General features: G+C 38.3%; 1 pseudogene; it reads right to left on the reverse strand.

Moving 5' to 3' along the window:
• Nucleotides 1-200: 200 nt before the first annotated feature.
• On the reverse strand, nucleotides 201-1,214 carry LOC111146618 (annotated as a pseudogene).
• Between the last annotated feature and the right edge of the window lie 4,424 nt (nucleotides 1,215-5,638).

The raw sequence follows: 5,638 nt of genomic DNA on the forward strand, positions 1-5,638 counted from the left end.
GAAAAGGAGCTGCCACATGGAGATAAAAATAGGGATTTGGGTGCTCTTCCTTGCATGGGGTTGTTGTGAGGATAAAGGAAATAGGAGAACAGGGAGAGTTGTCCAGATCCAAGCTCACTGCTGTGGGTAGGAGCAGCTGTGAGAGTTGCGGCAGAAGGCCCACAGAAAGAGGTAATATTACCCATCAGGCCAGTAGGACATCAAGCCTTCAATCTAATTGGAGTGGGGCCTGGGGGAAGAATGGGTAGGCTCAATTTATTTTTGGTTTCTGCTTCAGTAGAACACATCCAGATAACATTCAGGAACATCCCAGTGGGGTCCAGCTTTTCTCAGATGGCACAGAACTTCGAAAACAATGGATACATTTTCTATGTTCTTCCAGGCAGAGTTCCAGGCCTTGTCCCAATGGGGCCTACCCCTCACCAACTTCATGATGGTCACCTAAGCCAGCCTGTAGTCCAGCTATGGCACTTCCTTGCCAATGGGTCTGTAAATAATAATTTTCCTGTAGCAGTTGTTCTTCTGGAAGCAGGAACTCAGAAAGATGTCATCAGGGAGATGAAGCATCTCCATGGGGTAGTGGGCCACCATCCTGGGGTGGGTCTCCAGCATGACCTTCAGTTCTAGCAGTACCTCCTTGGTCTTCTCTCTGGGGATGGCCCTGTCCTGGATGGGCGGCTTGAAGCAGCACAATAGGTGAAGGTTTTGTGGCTGAGGTTGCTACTCTCCTTCCAATTAACTGGAGCTAGAGGAAGAAGCAATTGATCCAGGCATCAAAGGCCTAGCAGGAAGGAACTGATCCAGAGCAAGAACTCCAGTAAATAGAATCTGATAGCATAGTCCCCAAACCAGTTGGCTGAAGAGGAGGGGGGGCTTTTTAGTGTGGTCCCAGTAGATGACACTGATGTTTTCCCTGTGCAGGAACCAGAGGAAACAGAAGTATTCAGATTTCTTCAGGTGGCTGTCCAGGTTGTCAAGAACATCTTTCAAGACTGAAGAAAGGGACATCTCCTGCAAGTCGAACTGGGGCACACACGACAGGGTGATGATGAGACTGACCAAGTTGCACCTGCACGACCTGGAACACTTCTGTATTGCTAAACTCGGAGCACTCAAGAATGGTCCCATGGACCATCAGCAGGGTCAGTGCCTTTATGTGGCTAGATGCCATGTTTGATCCCTGTGTTATGTGTTCCGAAACCAATGATGCCCATTCTATGCAATCACATTTAAAACAGCTCTAAGGTGGATGAGGTCAGGGTGTGCTTGACCAGCTGTGCATGTAGGTCAGCCAGGAGGATCTCCATCTCCACATTTCTTTAAGCAAAGATTGCATTTCTCTTTTGAGGAAAGGTCAAAAGTAAATGGTTAACTCATAAAGAGCTGCGGATAGAAGATTCAGGACATGTCTCTTGACATAACCTGAGATTCTTCACATTCCTCATTTTCTCTGACAAATTAATCCTTACTCTTTATTAGTCTTCTTTCTACCTCTCCAGGAATGTAATATGTCCAATCTTGAAAACAAATACCACAAATACGAACTATTACCAAGCTTATTACTCTTGTATGCAACTCCAAGGAGTGCAAGGTAATGTATTTAAATGTAGGGTCCTCAATTTTCATGCATCGGCTTTCTTACCTCTTCACATAATTATCAAACACACTGTTGCAAAAATGAAATTGGTTTAAATGAATATCAGGGTAATAAGAGTGGAGAAAGAAGCAGCAGGATATTCTGGCTTCAGAATTGAAATGGGGTGGAAGGTTTCTGCTCTGTCTCTGTGGCAATTAAGATGAGTGAATGATTTTCAAATAATAATTATTTTTGTAGTGTCATCGTGCTGTCTCCTCTTCCTGTTATGCAGACTTGAGCCATTGTCATTGCAACTAGCATTGCATTTTATAGGGAAAATAAGGAGGGAAAATCACAAATATTTAGAAACCAATTGAATAAATTGAAAATGGAGACCAGAGAATCCTTTATGTGATTTTCTGTATCCCTTATCCCTGGAATTAAAATTCAGTCATTTAAGATTCTTATTGGAATCTGATGGAAAAAAAAAAAAAGAAATACTACTCATAATCACATTTAATCAATTCTAAAAATTCACTCTGCTCCATTTGTTTCCCATAGAAAATAACCAAATGTTACTTTAAGAAGACCACATATTTTCAGAAGGTTAAAAATTTTAGAAAATTCAGATTCAGTGCCTGAATGTTAAAATTCTGATTTCTACCTTCCAAGGGATGATGAAAAAAAAAAAAAAAACCAATGAAAGTAACCCTGGATGCCAGGAGGTTGGACTAATCTATCTATATGCACACACACACACACACACACACACACACACACATATATACACATACACACACACATGTATATACACACAGATTGCGTATTTATATGCAAATTATATCCTCTTAATCATTGGTGTGGTCATAACTTAAAGAAGTTTATAGCTAAAAGGATTTTTTGTAGGTATGTGAATATATAAAAGAGCTTGTAAGTGTTCATAAGACAGATTTGGAAAAAAAAATATTTTGAGTTCATCGCTTACCACTGTAAGGGAGAAAACCACCTCAAAAGAACTTTGCAAATGTCCCAACAGGGTAGGCAAGATTCTATTTTACTAAGTATTTGAAGTTTGATTTAAGGTAGTGTTTCAATGTGAAGAGTGAGGGGGATTGATTAGGACTGGGTAAGAATCAGGATATATCAGACTAGAATTGGTAGTAACAACAAAGCAATGCTTTTTGGGCTAAGGGTTCCAAGAAGTTTAATGATAAAAATTATTGATGGTTTATATTGAAGCACTTACGGGTCTTTCATGAAGTTCCTCTAATAAAGAATAAATATATTTGCCTGGATAAGAGTCTCATAGAATAGTAAAATTATGTTAATGAATGCAATGGAATAATAAAATCATGTTAATATAGAAAATATGCTTTGTGATAGGGTAGGTGCCTTCAATCCTCAGTGTCCAAGCTGTAACTGTTCCCATAATTTCTTTAGAAATGTTTCATTATTTTACTAATATGCCTGAATCATTCTTTTTTAAATTTATATTTATTTATTTATTTAATTATTTGAAGTATAGGTGACATATTATTATACATCAGTGTCAGGAACACCTAAATCATTCTTATTATTATAGTTAAAGCTGGAATCAAGCCACATTTTATGTGGCCTGAATTTTATATAATGTTGCTTATTCTCTTATTAGAAAAGAAAACAAAATTCTAGAAAACAATTAGGTACATGGCTTTGAAAGCTGTCTTTATTGGTGATATTTAGATTTCATTTTTGTCAGGGTAAATTGATTTCTGAGTAGAGCTATACAACATAACAGTTAGAATTGTCCCCCTGGTTCCAACTTTATAAATGTAGAGTGATGAGCTCCATCTAGGGAGAATGTAGAATGTTTGAAAATACAAGACCTGTATTAGCCTTGGGAGAAAATTAACTCAAGCCATTACAAAACCATTACAAAAAAAAAAAAAAAAAAATTAACTCAAGCCATCTACAAAGATGTAGAAAAATTACAGTAAAGCTGGAGTTCAGAAGCAATTTAGAGTGTATTGGTCTCAGAGTCAGAATTGAAGGATAAAAATCAGTTGACAATCACAATGGTCACAGGTCAGACCAGACAGGCAATCAAGATAAGAAAATCTTGAGAAAGGTGAAGACAATAAACTTGTTGTTTGGGCAAGCCATGTGAGCTGCAGAGATTGGGGAAGGGGAATTAGAAATTCCTTTAAGACAATCTCTTTGTGGTCTTTATACACCATTATGAAGACCTTGATCCTAACATCAAGGGAAGTTCTAGTCTTGATATCTCCATTATGCTTCAAGCAAATAATGAGCCAGTTTTATTTCCTTGGACTTTATTTAGTGTTTTCTAAATTTCAGTCTTTTTTCTTTTTCTTTTTTTTTTTTTTTTAAGATTTTTAAAAATTTATTTGACAGACAGAGATCACAAGTAGGCAGAGAGGCAGGCAGAGAGAGAGGGGGAGGCAGGGTCCCTGTGGAGCAGAGAGACTGACTCGGGCTCAATCCCAGTACCCTGGGATCACAACCAGAGGGGAAGGCAGAGGCTTTAACCCACTGAGCCACCCAGGCGCCCCATTTTCAGTCTCTTTTCTTATAATCTTACAACTTTAACCACATGTAAGTAGTTCCTGTCAGACTGTTTAGTTTTGACTAAATCAACTTTTTAAAACATAAATATTTTTAAAGACTTTGTATCATTATTTTTAAAACATTATCACTGACTATAATAGAAGATAACTAGACAGAATAAATTCAAAGCAAACAAGATTTTAAAATTCCAGTCAAATGTTGTTACCCAACAATTGCTTTAATAACAAAGCAGGCTTTCTCTTCCATGAAAGGAGATTAGCGGGGCAGTGGGTTGGCTCAGTCAGCTCAGGTCATGATTCCAGGGCTCTGGGATCAAACCCAGCATCAGTCTTGCACAACGGAGACTCTGCTTCTCCCTCTGTCCCTTCTGCCGCCTCCTAACAGGCACATGCAAGAAGAATGAGGCACAAACAAGTCAGCTGCAAGAGAATAGGAGTGGAGGGGGGAGGTGGGGGAGTGGGGGAGGGCAGTAGAAAGGACTGTCGCCCCTAACAACTTCTCAGTCTCATATTTATTAGAAAGTGAGTAACAATCAACAAAACTGGAGTAGATTACACATTGACCATGAATCTTGAGATACGTAAGAAGAAAGGTAAAATATGTCTGGTTACATAGTACATGACCTATAATGAGCAAGCCCAAACTAAAGGATTGTCTGACTAACTGCGGGTGCTCTCCTGGGAAGGGAGATAACAGAAAAATGAAGCAGGCCGCATTCCATCCTGAGGGAACCAGGTGTTCCCAGCTGCTGGCCTTCAAGGATGCATATCGTTCTCCCCCCCACAAAAGGTATTGCCAGTACATGTTTTTCTTAAGACTATATCTAAGCATGCTTGGTAGCTAGTATAATTTCTCATAGGTTATATTTTAAGCAATATGTTGTTCTCACAGACGGTTATACCTTCTCCCACTCATGTTCTCTCTCACAAATAAATAAAATCTTTTAGAAAAGGAGATTAGCAAGTATAAATGAAGTATAAAAGGCATAATAACAGTACACTGACATTATCTTTGATTTAATCAGAACATTGAGAGATGCTTGGATAACTTTAGTCTACCTGTTTCAGTATTTAATGCATGTCAATCTTATGCGTATGTCTCTCATTGCAAAAAACTCTTTTGGATAGGGTAACTGTCATTACCAAGCAATAACACAGTAAAATTTTACTCTGTAAAATCTTAACCTCTCCACAAAATGGTGTTTTTCTCTTCATGCTTATATCCCACATGGCTATTAGATATGATAATTTTCCATGGGCTAATAAAATAAGTGGTGTCAAATCATAGACAGTAGTTCTAATGTTACCCTTCAAAGATGCACCTCTCTGAATATAGCGTTGTCAGGTAGAGGGTAAGAAAAATCCGATAATAGACCCCTACTCCTGCTATTACATGAAACAAGAGTCAAGAAATACTTATTGTGCATCTATTATGTTGCAAGTATTAGAAATATAGCAAAGAATAAAACTGAAAAAAATGACTACCTTCTATATG

Source organism: Enhydra lutris, unplaced genomic scaffold (genome assembly GCF_002288905.1).
Source record: "Enhydra lutris kenyoni isolate GAN:26980312 unplaced genomic scaffold, ASM228890v2 scaffoldscaffold2, whole genome shotgun sequence".
NCBI classification, from domain to species: domain Eukaryota; kingdom Metazoa; phylum Chordata; class Mammalia; order Carnivora; family Mustelidae; genus Enhydra; species Enhydra lutris.